The following is a 16,768-nucleotide window of genomic DNA, read 5'->3' as shown; positions in this document are numbered from 1 at the left end:
TAGGATGAGTAGCAGGATTAGGGTTCTAATAGGTCCCTTGACTCCATTTTTCATTTCAATTATATCAGCATTTTAAAATGCTGCTATGTTCCAAGTCCTATACCAGACATCCAGTACCCACCTGGCAACTGACTTTAGAAACATACAATGGAGTGTGGGGATGGATGCACAGAGAGGTGGAATGAGCAAGGTGATGTGGAGAGGGCCACAGAGAAGTGAAGGGCTACTCCTCCTGGAAGAGGTTTCATTGAGAAGATTGAGTATTGAGAGAAAAGCAGGAATTTTCCCAGTGAAGAAGGTTTAAAAGGTTGATTTTAGGCCTAGTGTGTGCAGAGGTACAAAGCACCTCTGCAAAGTGAGAAATCCAGGAATGTCCAGAGGATAGTGAGAAGTGCTATATGAGTGGAAGGGACACAGGTGTATACGATGGAGATGAGTATGGAGTGGTAGCTGGGGCCCAGATGAAACATGCCAAATGAAATATAAGAATACAGAGATGTATTCTTTCAGGCAAAGTGGAATTTACAAAGGATTTCATGTGAAAGAGTGCCACCATCAGATTTGCCATTGAGAAATACCACTAGAGCTAGTTTTCTAGAAGAGCAAGCGACAAGCAAAGCAGTCTACAGTCTGTTATATTGGTTCAGGTGATGGGTGATGGAGGCCAGGATTAAGGCACTGGTATTCTTGAGAGATAGATAGGAAATGTTTAAGAGTTTTCTGTGGGTATACTTCTAGGTTTTGGTGTCTGATTAAATGTGGGATAAGGGGAAAAAAAGAGGGCAAGAATGATTGACATTTTATGCTTAAGGGAGCAAGTGTTCTCCAATCTAACTGGAACACCTGGGGAGCTTTGAAAAAGTAAGCAAGCCTGGCCCCCACACCAAAGCAATGAAAATCTCTGGGGTACAGTCCAGGCAACTTTATTTTACTTTTTCTAATTGAAGTATAATGACTTACAAAATTGTACTTTTTTCGGGTGTACTACTTAGTGATTCAATATATACACATTACAAGACCATCACCATGATAAGTCTAGTTACCATCTGTCACCATACATTGTTATTAAAATAATATTGACTATATTCCCTATGTTATATATTACACACCTATGACTTATTTATTTTATAACTGGAAGTTTGTACCTCTTAATCTCCCTCCCCTATTTAGTGTTTTTGTTTTCTTTGAGAAAAAACTCAGAAGTGGAATAGCTGGATCCTGTGGTTCTTCTATTTTTAATTTTTTGAGAAACATACATACTGTTTTCCATAATGGCTGCACCAATTTATGTTCCCCTCAACAGTGCATGAGGGTTCCCTTTTCTCCACATCCTCACCAACACTTGTTCTTTGTTATCTTTTTGATGTTAGCCATTCTGACAGGTATGAGGTGATACCTCATAGTGGTTTTGATGTGTATTTCCCTGATGGTTAGAGATGCTGAGCATCTTTTTATGTGTCTGTTGATTATCTGTATGTCTTCATTGGAAAAATGCCTATTCAGGTCCTCTGCCCATTTTAAAATCTGGTTGTTTGCTTTCTTGATGTTGAGTTGTATGAGTTCTTTACATATTTTGGATATTAACCCCTTATCAGGTATACCACTTGCAAATGTCTTCTTCCATTAAGTAGGCTGCCTTTTCATTTTGTTGATAGTTTCCTTCACTGTGTGAAAGATTTTTAGTTGGATGTGGTCTCATTCGTTTAGTTTTGCATTTGTTGCCCTTGCCTGAGGAGACAGATCCAAAACTTATTGCTAAGACCTATGTCAAAGGAGGTACTGCTTATGTTTTCTTCTAGGAGTTTTATGGTTTCAGGTCTTACATTTAACTCTATAGTCCATTTTGATTTTATTTTTGTGTATAGCATGAGAAAGTAGTCATTTTGATTTTTTTGCATGTAGCTTTCCAGTTTTCCCAACACCATTTATTGAAGAGGCTATCTTTTCCCCATTGTGTATTTTTGCCTCCTTCATCATAGATTAACTGCCCATATAAATGTGGGTTTATTTGGGGGCTCTCTGTTGTGTTCCATTGATCTACATGTCTGTTTTTGTGCCTGTACCATGCTATTTTGATTATTGTAACTCTGTAGTATGGTTTGAAATCAGGGAGCATTATAACTCCAGCTTTGTTCTTCTTTCTCAAGATTGCTTTAGCTATTCAGGGTCTTTTGTGATTCCATACAAATTTTGGAATTATTTGCTCTAGTCCTGTGAAAAATGCCATTGGTATTTTAATAAGGATTGCATTGAATCTGTAGATTGCCTTAGGTAGTATGGTCTTTTTAACAATATCAATTCTTTCAATCCATGAGTACGGTATACCTTTCCATTTGTTTGTGTCATCTTCAACTTATTTATGTCTTACAGTTTTTGGAGTTCAAGTATTTTATCTTTTTGATTAGATTTATTCCTAGGTATTTTATTCTTTTTTTTTTTTTTTTTTTTTTAGTGACTGTGTATGTGTGTCAGCTTGTCGACATGATCCGAGCAAACAGGACATGTTGGCAGTGGGATTACTGGCTCTAGAAAAGATCTTGTCTGAAGTGCTAATTGTGAGTAGTTCATTTTGGAATGATAAGGATCTGGCCATAGAATCTGAATCTCTGTACAGCTAGTAACAGCAAACAGTCACAATTATATTTCTCATTTGTTTTACTTTTTAAATTTTTCCTCCAGTGAAAAATGACTTAAAATATAAAACACTTATTTTTTTTCATTCAAGTCATACTAACATATTTTCTATTATTTTTTCAGCATTGTGAATAGAAAATGAATTAAACACATTTCCTCAAAAATTACTTACCATCCATGCATATATAACAGTCTTGTGAAATTGCAGACAGTAAGTAACAGAGCCAGAATCCAAACCTATTTCTTCCTCAGGACAACCTTCATGTTTTTTGTTTTTTTTTTTAAATTTTTTAATTAGTTTCTGCTTTATAACAAAGTGAATCAGTCATACATATACATCTGTTCCCACATCCCTTCCCTCATGCATCTCCCTCCCTCCCACCCTCCCCATCCCACCCCTCCAGGCGGTCACAAAGCACCGAGCTGATCTCCCTGTGCTCTGCGGCTGCTTCCCACTATCTATCTACCTTACTTTTGGTAGTGTATATATGTCCATGCCTCTCTTTCGCTTTGTCACAGCTTACCCTTCCCCCTCCCCATATCCTCAAGTCCATTCTCTAGTAGGTCTGTGTCTTTATTCCCGTTTTGCCCCTAGGTCCTTCATGACTTTTTTTTTTTTTTAATTCCGTATATATGTGTTAGCATACGGTATTTGTCTTTCTCTTTCTGACTAACTTCACTCTGTATGACAGACTCTAGGTCTATCCACCTCATTACAAATAGCTCAGTTTCGTTTCTTTTTATGGTTGAGTAATATTCCATTGTATATATGTGCCACATCTTCTTTATCCATTCGTCCGATGATGGACACTTAGGTTGTTTCCAGCTCCGGGCTATTGTGAATAGAGCTGCAATGAACATTTTGGTACATGTCTCTTTTGGAATTATGGTTTTCTCAGGGTATATGCCTAGTAGTGGGATTGCTGGGTCATATGGTAGTTCTATTTTTAGTTTTTTAAGGAACCTCCATACTGTTCTCCATAGTGGCTGTACCAATTCACATTCCCACCAGCACTGCAAGAGTGTTCCCTTTTTTCCACACCCTCTCCAGCATTTATTGTTTCTAGATTTCTTGATGATGGCCATTCTGACTGGTGTGAGATGATATCTCATTGTAGTTTTGATTTGCATTTCTCTAATGATTAATGATGTTGAGCATTCTTTCATGTGTTTGTTGGCAGTCTGTATATCTTCTTTGGAGAAATGCCTATTTAAGTCTTCTGCCCATTTTTGGATTGGGTTGTTTGTTGTTTTGCTATTGAGCTGCATGAGCTGTTTATAAATTTTGGAGATTAATCCTTTGTCAGTTGCTTCATTTGCAAATATTTTCTCCCATTCTGAGGGTTGTCTTTTGGTCTTGTTTATGGTTTCCTTTGCTGTGCAAAAGCTTTGAAGTTTCATTAGGTCCCATTTGTTTATCTTTGTTTTTATTTCCATTTCTCTAGGAGGTGGGTCCAAAAGGATCTTGCTGTGATTTATGTCATAGAGTGTTCTACCTATGTTTTCCTCTAAGAGTTGGATAGTTTCTGGCCTTACATTTAAGTCTTTAATCCATTTTGAGCTTATTTTTGTGTATGGTGTTAGGGAATGATCTAATCTCAAACTTTTACATGTCCCTGTCCAGTTTTCCCAGCACCACTTATTGAAGAGGCTGTCCTTTCTCCACTGTACATTCCTGCCTCCTTTATCAAAGATAAGTTGGCCATATGTGCGTGGGTTTATCTCTGGGCTTTCTATCCTGATCCACTGATCTATCTTTCTGTTTTTATGCCAGTACCACACTGTCTTGATTACTGTAGCTTTGTAGTATAGTCTGAAGTCAGGGAGCCTGATTCCTCCAGCTCCGTTTTTCGTTCTCAAGATTGCTTTGGCTATTCGGGGTCTTTTGTTTTTCCAAACAAATTTTGAAATTTTTTGTTCTAGTTCTGTGAAAAATGCCAGTGGTAGTTTGATAGGGATTGCATTGAATCTGTAGATTGCTTTGGGTAGTAGAGTCATTTTCACAATATTGATTCTTCCAATCCAGGAGCATGGTATATCTCTCCATCTATTTGTATCATCTTTAATTTCTTTCATCAGTGTCTTATAATTTCCTGCATACAGGTCTTTTGTCTCCTTAGGTAGGTTTATTCCTAGATATTTTATTCTTTTTGTTGCAATGGTAAATGGGAGTGTTTTCTTGATTTCATTTTCAGATTTTTCATCATTAGTGTACAGGAATGCCAGAGATTTCTGTACATTAATTTTGTATCCTGCTACTTTACCAAATTCATTGATTAGTTCTAGCAGTTTTTCGGTAGCATCTTTAGGATTCTCTATGTATAGTATCATGTCATCTGCAAACAGTGACAGCTTTACTTCTTCTTTTCCAATTTGGATTCCTTTTATTTCCTTTTCTTCTCTGATTGCTGTGGCTAAAACTTCCAAAACTATGTTGAATAAGAGTGGTGAGAGTGGGCAGCCTTGTCTTGTTCCTGATCTTAGTGGAAATGGTTTCAGTTTTTCACCATTGAGGACGATGTTGGCTGTGGGTTTGTCATATATGGCCTTTATGATGTTGAGGAAAGTTCCCTCTATGCCTACTTTCTGCAGGGTTTTTATCATAAATGGGTGTTGAATTTTGTCGAAAGCTTTCTCTGCATCTATTGAGATGATCATATGGTTTTTCTCCTTCAACTTGTTAATATGGTGTATCACATTGATTGATTTGCGTATATTGAAGAATCCTTGCATTCCTGGAATAAACCCCTCTTGATCATGGTGTATGATCCCTTTAATGTGCTGTTGGATTCTGTTTGCTAGTATTTTGTTGAGGATTTTTGCATCTATGTTCATCAGTGATATTGGCCTGTAGTTTTCTTTCTTTGTGACATCCTTGCCTGGTTTTGGTATCAAGGTGATGGCGGCCTCGTAGAATGAGTTTGGGAGTGTTCCTTCCTCTGATATTGTTTGGAAGAGTTTGAGAAGGATGGGTGTTAGCTCTTCTCTAAATGTTTGATAGAATTCGCCTGTGAAGCCATGTGGTCCTGGGCTTTTGTTTGATGGAAGATTTTTAATCACAGTTTCAATTTCAGTGCTTGTGATTGGTCTATTCATATTTTCTATTTCTTCCTGAGTCAGTCTTGGCAGGTTGTGCATTTCTAAGAATTTGTCCATCTCTTCCAGGTTATCCATTTTATGGGCATATAGTTGCTTGTAGTAATCTCTCATGATCTTTTGTATTTCTGCAGTGTCAGTTGTTACTTCTCCTTTTTCATTTCTAATTCTATTGATTTGAGTCTTCTCCCTTCTTTTCTTGATTAGTCTGGCTAATGGTTTATCAATTTTGTTTATCTTCTCAAAGAACCAGCTTTTAGTTTTATTGATCTTTGCTATCGTTTCCTTCATTTCTTTTTCATTTATTTCTGATCTGATTTTTATGATTTCTTTCCTTCTGCTAACTTTGGGGTTTTTTTGTTGTTGTTCTTCTTCTTTCTCTAATTGCTTTAGGTGCAAGTTTAGGTTGTTTATTCGACATGTTTCCTGTTTCTTAAGGTGGGATTGTATTGCTATAAACTTCCCTCTTAGAACTGCTTTTGCTGCCTCTCCTAGGTTTTGGGTTGTGGTGTCTCCATTGTCATTTGTTTCTAGGTATTTTTTGATTTCCTCTTTGATTTCTTCAATGATCACTTCATTATTAAGTAGTGTATTGTTTAGCCTCCATGTGTTTGTATTTTTTACAGATCTTTTCCTGTAATTGATATCTAGTCTCATAGCATTGTGGTCAGAAAAGACACTTGATACAATTTCAATTTTCTTAAATTTACCAAGGCTTGATTTGTGACCCAAGACATGATCTATCCTGGAGAATGTTCCATGAGCACTTGAGAAAAATGTGTATTCTGTTGTTTTTGGATGGAATGTCCTATAAATATCAATTAAGTCCATCTTGTTTAATGTATCATTTAAAGCTTGTGTTTCCTTATTTATTTTCATTTTGGAAGATCTGTCCATTGGTGAAAGTGGGGTGTTAAAGTCCCCTACTATGATTGTGTTACTGTCGATTTCTCCTTTTATGGCTGTTAGTATTTGCCTTATGTATTGAGGTGCTCCTATGTTTGGTGCATAAATATTTACAATTGTTATATCTTCTTCTTGGATCGATCCCTTGATCATTATGTAGTGTCCTTCTTTGTCTCTTCTAGTAGTCTTTATTTTAAAGTCTATTTTGTCTGATATGAGAATTGCTACTCCAGCTTTCTTTTGGTTTCCATTTGCATGGAATATCTTTTTCCATCCCCTTACTTTCAGTCTGTATGTGTCTCTGGGTCTGAAGTGGGTCTCTTGTAGACAGCATATATATGGGTCTTGTTTTTGTATCCATTCAGCCACTCTGTGTCTTTTGGTGGGAGCATTTAGTCCATTTACATTTAAGGTAATTATCGATATGTATGTTCCTATTCCCATTTTCTTAATTGTTTTGGGTTCGTTATTGTAGGTCTTTTCCTTCTGTTGTGTTTCTTGCCTAGAGAAGTTCCTTTAGCATTTGTTGTAAAGCTGGTTTGGTGGTGCTGAACTCTCTCAGCTTTTGCTTGTCTGTAAACGTTTTAATTTCTCCATCAAATCTGAATGAGATCCTTGCTGGGTAGAGTAATCTTGGTTGCAGGTTTTTCTCCTTCATCACTTTAATTATGTCCTGCCACTCCCTTCTGGCTTGTAGAGTTTCTGCTGAGAGATCAGCTGTTATCCTGATGGGGATTCCCTTGTGTGTTATTTGTTGTTTTTGCCTTGCTGCTTTTAATATGATTTCTTTGTGTTTAATTTTTGACAGTTTGATTAATATGTGTCTTGGCGTATTTCTCCTTGGATTTATTCTGTATGGGACTCTCTGTGCCTCCTGGACTTGATTAACTATTTCCTTTCCCATATTAGGGAAGTTTTCAACTATAATCTCTTCAAATATTTTCTCAGTCCCTTTCTTTTTCTCTTCTTCTTCTGGAACCCCTATAATTCGAATGTTGGTGCGTTTAATGTTGTCCCAGAGGTCTCTGAGACTCTCCTCTGTTCTTTTCATTCTTTTTTCTTTATTTTGCTCTGCAGCAGTTATTTCCACTATTTTATCTTCCACCTCACTTATCCGTTCTTCTGCCTCAGTTATTCTGCTATTGATCCCATCTAGAGTATTTTTTATTTCATGTATTGTGTTTTTAATCGATGCTTGATTCATCTTTAGTTCTTCTAGGTCCTTGTTAACTGTTTCTTGCATTTTGTCTATTCTATTTCCAAGATTTTGGATCTGGGAAATAGAATCTTGGATCATCTTTACCATCATTATTCTGAATTCTTTTTCAGGTAGACTGCCTATTACCTCTTCATTTGTTAGGTCTGGTGGGTTTTTATCTTGTTCCTTCTCCTGCTGTGTGTTTTTCTGTCTTCTCATTTTGCTTATGTTACTGTGTTTGGGGTCTCCTTTTTGCAGGCTGCAGGTTCGTAGTTCCCGTTGTTTTTGGTGTCTGTCCCCAGTGGCTAAGGTTGGTTTAGTGGGTTGTGTAGGCTTCCTGGTGGAAGGTACTAGTGCCTGTGTTCTGGTGAATGAGGCTGGATCTTGTCTTTCTGGTGGGTAGGTCCACGTCTGGTGGTGTGTTTTGGGATGTCTGCGGACTTTTTATGATTTTAGGCCACCTCTCTGCTAATGGGTGGCGTTGTGTTCCTGTCTTGCTAGTTGTTTGGCATAGGGTGTCCAGCACTGTAGCTTGCTGGTCGTTGAGTGAAGCTGGGTGCTGGTGTTGAGATGGAGATCTCTGGAAGATTTTCGCCATTTGATATTATGTGGAGCTGGGAGGTCTCTTGTGGACCAGTGTCCTGAAGTTGGCTCTCCCACCTCAGAGGCACAGCACTGACTCCTGGCTCCTCAATTTGGGATGATTTGTTGTCTATTCATGTATTCCACAGATGCAGGGTACATCAAGTTGATTGTGGAGCTTTAATCCGCTGCTTCTGAGGCTGCTGGGAGAGGTTTCCCTTTCTCTTCTTTGTTCTCACAGCTCCTGGGTCTCAGCTTTGGATTTGGCCCCGCCTCTGCGTGTAGGTCGCCGGAGGGCGTCTGTTCTTCGCTCAGACAGGACAGGGTTAAAGGAGCAGCCTCTTCGGGGACTCTGGCTCACTCAGGCCGGGCGGGAGGGAGGGGCACGGAGTGCGGGGCGAGCCTGCAGCGGCAGAGGTCGGCGTGACGTTGCACCAGCCCGAGGCGCGCCGTGCGTTCTCCCAGGGAAGCCGCCCCTGGATCCCGGGACCCCGGCAGTGGCGGGCTGCACAGGCTCCCGGAAGGGCGGTGTGGACAGTGACCTGCGCTCGCACACAGGCTTCTTGGCGGCGGCAGCAGCAGCCCCAGCGTCCCACGCCCGTCACTGGGCTCCGCGCTTTCAGTCGTGACTCGCGCCCGTCTGGTATTTTATTCTTTTTGGTGCAAAGGTATTGCACCAATGGTATAAATGGCATTCCTTTCTTAATTTCTCTTTCTAAAAGATTATTGTTAGTGTATTATTAAAAGATTATTGTTAGTGTATAGAGCACATCAGATTTCTGTTAGTGTATAGAGCACATTAATTTCAAAATTAATAAAATATTAATTTTGTATCCTGCAACTTTACTGAATTCATTTATTCCAATAGTTTTTGGTAGTGTCTTTAGGATTTTATATATATATAGTATCATGTCATCTGTAAACTGTGACAGTTTTACTTCTTCCTCTCCAATTTGGATTCTTTCTCTTTTTTTGTCTGAGTGCTGTGGCTAGGAATTCCAATACTATGTTGAATAATAATGGTGAGAGTGGCCATCTTTGTCTTGTTCCTAGTTTTAGAGCAAATGTTTTCAGTTACTCCCCATTAAGTATAATGTTGGCTGTAGGTTTGTCATATATGGCTTTTATTATGTTGGTCTGTATGGCCTATACCCACTTTTGTGAATTTTATTATAAATAGATGTTGGGCTTTGTCAAAAGTTTTTTCTTCATCTTTCTTTACCTTTAATTTTTGTCATTCTAATTCAGTGTGTCTTGGCGTGGACCTCTTTGGGTTCATCTTGTTTGGAACTCTCTGTGCTTCCTGGACCTAGATGTCTATTTCTTTTCTCCAGTTCGGGAAGTTTTCAGCTATTGTTTCTTCAAATAAGTTCTCTACCCCTTTCCCTCTCTCTTCTCTTGGAACCCCTGTAATGTGAATGTTCGTGTGCTTGATGTTGTTCCAGGGATCTCTTAAACTATCCTCAATTTTAAAAATTCTTTTTCCTTTTTTGTGTTCAGCTTGGTGATTTTCAATTCTCTGTCTTCCAGCTCTCCAAGCATTCTTCTGTATCTTCTAACCTACTGTTGATTTCTTCTAGTGTATTTTTATTTCAGTTATTCTATTCTTCAGCTCTGTTTGGTTCTTCTTTCTGTTTTCTAAGTCTCTGTTGAACTCATTGTGTTCATCCATTCTTCTTCGGAGTTTGTCGAGCATCTTTATGATCATTACCTTGAACTCTTTATTGGGTAGATTGCTTATCTCCACTTCACGTAGTTCTTCTAGGGTTTTGTCTTGTTTCTTTGGGCCATATTCCTCTGTCTCCTCATTTTGCCTAATTCTCTGTGTTTATTTCTACATATTAGGTAGATCTGTTATGTTTCCCAATCTTGGAGAAGGGCCTTATATAGGATACATCTTACGGGGTGCTGCAGCACACTTCCCTCTGGTCATCAGAGCTATGTCCTCTAAGGGTGCTCCCTATGTGGGCTGTGTGAGCCCTTCCCTTGTTGTGGGGTTGATAACTGTGGGTGCACTGGTATGTAGGGGGTGGCCTCTGGCCAAGTTGGCTGCCAAGCCGTGCTTTGTGAGGTGGCTATTGTCATGCTTGTGGGTGGGGTCAGGTCCTGGTGTGGCTGGTTGTGCAGCCCAGGGAGTCCTGGGACTGGTGCTGGCCCACTGGTGGATGGGTAACTCCCTGGGGCTAATAAGCTACAGGGAGGACTCCAGAGTGTTATTTGATGGCACCAGTCTCCTCATGGTAGAATGAGCTCCAAAAATTGGCTGCTTGCATAGCACAGGGAGATCAGCTAGGTGGTTTGGTGACCATCTAGAGGGGTCGGATAGGGAGGGTGGGAGGGAGGGAGACGCAAGAGGAAAGAGATATGGGAACATATGTATATGTATAACTGATTCACTTTGTTATAAAGCAGAAACTAACACACCATTGTAAAGCAATTATACTCCAATAAAGATGTTAAAAAAAAAATTGGCTGCTGACATTGTCTATGTTCTCAGCCTCTCCAGGAGGCTCTCTAAGATCATCAAGTGGGTCTGACCTGGTCTCCTTAAAATTATTGCCTCTGTCCTGGGACTCAGAATGTGTGATATTTTGTGCTCATCCTTTAAGAGTGGAGTCTCTGTTTCCTATAGCCCTCTGGCTCTCCCATACACAAGTCCTGCTGGCCTTCAAAGTCAGACATTCTGGGGGCTTGCCTTCCCAGTGGAGAACCCCCAAGCTTGGGAGCCTGATGTGAGGTTCAGACCCCTTGCTCCATGGGGAGAACCTCTGCAGTTGTGATTATCCTTCTGTTTGTCAGTCGCCTACCCAGGAGTATGGACCTTGATTATACCACATCTCCACCTTTCCTACTGATCTCATTGTGGTTCTTTCTTTATATTTTTAGTTGTGGAAAATTGTCCTGGTAGTCTTCAGGCCATTTTTGTACACAGCTGCTCTGTAAATAGTTGTAATTTTCATGTGCCTTTGGGAGGAGGTGAGCTCAGGGTCTTCCTACTCTGCCGGCTTGGCCACAATGCCCCAGCCCAGGCATCTTTAGTTTTAAAACTCCCCAGGTGATTTTTAATGTGTTCTAGAATTGAGAAACAATGGTCTAGATCAGAAGTCTGTAAACTAAGGCCACAAGCCAAATATGGCTCACCACCTGATTGATTTTTCTTTTTTTTTTTAAGTGAAAATGCTTATTGAGATAATTGTCGATTCACATGCAGTTGTAAAAAATAATACAGAGATCCCTTACACAGTTTACCATTTTCATCAATGGTAACATTTTTCAAAACTGTAGTATAATGTCACAATCAGGAAACTGACATCAGTACAGTCCACTGATCTTATTTAGAATTTCGTAGTTCTACTTGCACTCATTTTTATATGTTTATTAGGTGCTATACAATTTTATCACTGGTGTAAGTTTATGTAGCCACCACCACAGTTGCCAAGATAATGAACATCTTCAACAGGACAAAGGTCCCTTATGTTGCTCTTTTATGATCACATCCACCTGCCTCTCACCCCCCAGTGACATGGAATGTTGTGAGAGTAGGATTCCTTGCTGTGTTCTTGATTTTAGGAGAAAAACATTCAATCTTTCACCATTAAATATGATGTTAGCTGTAGAACTTTTGTAGATACTCTTTATTGAGTCGATATGATTTCTCTCATATCCTAATTTGTGAAGGATTTTTATCATGAATGGCTGTTGGATTTTGTCAAATGTGTTTTCTGCATTAATTGACATGTTCATGTGATTTTTCTTTAGTTTATTGACATGGTAAGTTACATTAATTTTCAAACCAGCGCTGTATCCCTGAAATGAATGTCCTTTCTTCATGGAGTGTAAAATTCCTCTTATACACTGTTGAATTCAGTTTACTAATATTATGTTGAGGATTTTGTGTTTGTGTTCATGAGAGATATTGGTCTGTAGTTTTCTTCTTTTGTGTGTGATGTTTTTGTATGATTTTAGTATCACGGTAATACTGGCCTCATAAAACGAGTTGGGAAATATTTCCTTCTCTTCTGTTTTTTGGAAGCCATTGGTATTAATTGGTAAAATTGGTATTAATTCATATTTAAATGTTTGGTTGAATTCTCTGATGAAACTATTTGGTCCTGCATATTAATATACCTGTTTCTACTTTTAAAAACATGTTTGCAGGCTTCCCTGGTGGTGCAGTGCTTGAGAGTCTGCCTGCCGATGCAGGGGACACGGGTTCGTGTCCCAGTCCGGGAAGATCCCACATGCCACGGAGCGGCTGGGCCCGTGAGCCATGGCCACTCAGCCTGCGCGTCCAGAGCCTGTGCTCCGCAACGAGAGGGGCCACAACAGTGAGAGGCCCACGTACCACAAAAAAAAAACAAAAAACAAAAAACAAACAAACAAAAAAAAACATGTTTGCATGGTGTATCTTTTCTGTTCTTTTACTTTCAACCTACTTGTGCTACTGAATTTGAAGTGAGTTTCTTGTAAACAACATATAGTTGGGTGTTTTTTTTTTTTAATCCACACTCCCAATCTGCATTTCTTGATTTGTGTATTTAGATTATTTACATTTAAGGTAATTATTGATATCTTAGGGCTTAAGTCTGACATTTTTATTATTTGTTTTCTATTTGTTCCCTCTGTTTCTCTTTTCTTGTCTTCTCAAGGGTTACTTGACAAGTTTTAGGATTCCATCTTGACTTATTTATAGTGTTTCTGAGTGTATCTCTTTGTGTAGCTTTCAGAGTGGTTGCTCTGAGTATCCCAATATACATACATGACTTAGCTAACTAGCATCACCATTTTGCACATTCAAGAGAAGTGTAGACTGTTTACTGAGATTTAGAACCCTTTTCCTTTCTCATTTTTAAGTATCTTTGTCTTGAGTATTGGGTGGTTTAGTAATTTTTGTTTCAATTATCAAATATGATTTATAAAACTCATGAATAAAAAAATCTATTTTATGTATATCCCTATTTCTGATCTTTTCTTCCTTCCTGATATTCCAATATTCTTTCATATTTTCTTTCTTTTTTTCTGTTTGAAGACTGCCTTTAAAAGTAAGTCTGCTAGAGAATAATACTTTTAGTTTCCTTTCATTTTAGAATGTTTTTATTTCCCTTTAATTCTTGAGGACAGTTTCACTGGATATATAATTAGCTCCTTCCTCCCGATTTGCATGGTTTCACATGAGAAATTCTCTTTTATTTGAATTCTGTTATAGGTGATGTGTCATTTCTCTCTGATCACTTTCAAGACTTTTTTCCTTGACTTCCTTTCAAAATTTTGATTATTCTGTATTTTGGTGCAGATTACTTGGGGTTTATCCTGCCTGCGGTTAGCTCAGCCTCTTGGATTCATAGGTTTCTGTTTTTAACCAAATTTATTAAGTTTTCAGTCATTATTTCTTCAAATATTGTTTTAGCCCCATGCTCTTTTTCTTTCCTCCTACAACTCTGATGTATGAATGTTGGATCTTTGTTATTTTCTCACAGATCTGTTCCTTTTTTTTTTTTTTTTAATCTAGTTCATTTTGTCTCCACTGTGCAGATTGGGTGAATTCTATTGTTCTGTCCGTAAGTTAATTGATTCTATCCTCTGTCATCTACACTCTTTTATTGAACCCATCCTGTGAGGGTTTTTTTTTTAATGTTTGTTATTGCATTTTTCAGTCCTATAATTTCCATTTGGTTTTTAAAAATAACTGCTACTTCTTTAATGAAATTTTAACTTGTAATTGATTATTGCAGAATTTTTGTGACAGCTGCTTTAAAAAACTTATCCTTGTCAGATAAGTCTAATATTGGATTCAGATCAGTATCAGCATCAATTGCCTTTTCTCTTTCAAGTTGTGATTTTCTTCATTCTTGGTATGACAGATGATTTTATTATTGTATCAATTACATCGATTATGTTGAGAGACACCTGCTTCTGTTTAAATCTTTTATTTGAGCAGGCAATCATTTCATTTTGGTTTTGTGTATGGGCCTTAGCCTACTTTTGTGGACTCTGGTTCCAAAAGTAGTTTAATTTTCAGTGAATTTGCAGTGTTGTTTTTGTTCTGCTTGGTTTATCTGGTGCTACTAGGGTTCCCATTTTTTCCCTGCTGGTGCTGCCTGATGGAGTGGAATAGACTTCCTTGGTAGGGGTTGGGGGGCAGGGAGCTGCTGGGGTCTCTTTGTTGAGGAGGGCTTTGGTGAGGGGCTCCTACTGGGGCCCCTCATTTGCCTTGGTGTCTCTGGAAAGGGGAGTAGAAAAGTAGCCCATGCATACAAAAAGGCTGTCTGAATGGGGAGCTTGCTGTGGCTGAGTCTTCCCTGCTAGTTCTTCCTGCTGGTCTTATTATCTCTCAGCAGAAGAGTCTCTGGTCCAGAAATAAAAAGGAGTACTTCACCGTGGTGTTAGTCTTACCTGATGTTTTCAGAGGGACCTGATTAATAACCAAATACATTTTAAAGTTCTTTCACATTGGTTATTCCATTTGATTCTCACAATAGCCATATGAAGTGGAACACTGATAGATTAGTAGCATCCATATTGTCTAAATGAGAAAAATGAGAACCTGAGAGTCCTAATGATGAGTCCCTGGAATTATCCAGCATGTAGGTGCCAAACCAGGACCATATCTCTGACCTTACGACCCTTGGTTCAATATATTTCACTGACTTTCAAGAAAAAGCATTGTCTTTGCTGCCTAGTGTCCTTAGAGAGATTATAATATATATGCAGATGTAGGGCAAGACCCCTACAAAGAGGAAAAGTTCATAAAAATACTATGTGTGTGATATTAGCTCTATAGTAATACCCTAATCTTACTGTAATAGAAGAAATTCACACAATTAAGCACTTTTTATTTTCTGTGCCACGCACTACACTTTACATACATTTATTCTCTACAATTTTCAACTTTTACAAATATGGGAAATGAGTTACTGAGTTACTTCCCCAAGTCAACAAACAACTAATGCTTTTAGATTCGTTATGTTTTACAGAGTGTTTCCCAATTAGTATGTCATTTTTTGACCACCTCTAATAATCATGCAAGGTGGGTATTAGCTCCCCATTTTATGGAAGAGAAGTGGGAATTTTAGTGAAATTAACTATTTTACTTGAAGTTGCCTGGTAAGCAGCATAGCTAGAATTTGAACCCAGGTCAGTCTGACATTTGTTTTACAATAAATATTAGCTTGCATAGGACATTAGACGTGGAATGGCACCAAGATATGTCTCGTATGAGTTCTTTTCATTCCATTGACGGGGAAAATGAGACTTGGGGGGAAGAGGAAAACCGTGTCTGAGGCTGGAATGTCTGTGTCTACAACTTTATTTCTCTCCCCTTCCATGAGCTTTTAGACTGGTTTACAATTTCATTAGCACTTTCTGTGGAGTAAAAAAAGTGAAAAAGAAAGACATTGTTCTTATGAAATAAAAGAGAGATTCAAAGCCTTCCATTTGCTTCTTATCTCCTGCTTTTCTGCTAGCTAAAGGGTATTTGAAGAGAGAGAGTTCATTTGTTCAAGGCAAAGAGGGAGGACTTTTCATACTTTTCCAGCTGGCCGAGATCACCTGGTTTCCAATTTAGGAGATGTGAGTAATTGTTTATCTAGAGACAACCAACCCATGCTCCTAACTAATCCCCAAACCCAGGGGACCAGGGAATGTGATGATACATTTATTTATAGATGAGATTGTATGCAGGCAGGGAGCACTTGTTTCCTCTGATACACACAGGAAGTTTTTCCATCTGCTTCCACATGTAGGGGGCTTGGGGAGAAAGAAAGGGTCCTTTTCTGACTTTGCAGGAAAATCAAGAAGGCTGGAAATAGTTTACTAATGGTTCTGGTTAGTAATAGGTGTGTGTACACACTTGTGAATATGTCTGTACCACATGTGTGCATGCACTTGTATGAGGGGGGATTTGAAAGTGCACATGCATTGAATATTTGTGATTGTGCGGGAGATGGAGGCTTCAGAGTGTGTAGAAAGGTGTGTGTATGTATATCTGGAATTACTGTGTCATGTATGGTGATTTTGTGTATGTGTTTGCTCATTTGTGGAATGTAAGTTGCATGGATGTATTTGCTAATTTAACATGTACAGTGAACATGAGTAATATAGTGCTCCTGCAGAAGGTGTGGTCATGCTTATATCCATCTATGTGTAGGGATTTTCCTCCTAATTTTAAATGATTAGTTCTTTAAGAAGAGAGGAAAAGAGGAAAATTCCACTCTCCTGACCTCTCTTCTTCTATGGAACTTGGGTCTAGAGTGACATCAGCCTCATATCTGTGCCAGATAGATCTGTGTAATGGACTTGAATCTGTTCTGAAGAAGGGTTTGTGCAGTATTCCTGAGCCAGCAACTTGAGATA

This window comes from Mesoplodon bidens, assembly GCF_964165515.1.
Source record: "Mesoplodon bidens genome assembly, chromosome: 11".
NCBI classification, from domain to species: Eukaryota; Metazoa; Chordata; class Mammalia; order Artiodactyla; family Ziphiidae; genus Mesoplodon; species Mesoplodon bidens.
Note: the sequence above shows the minus strand (reverse complement) of the source record.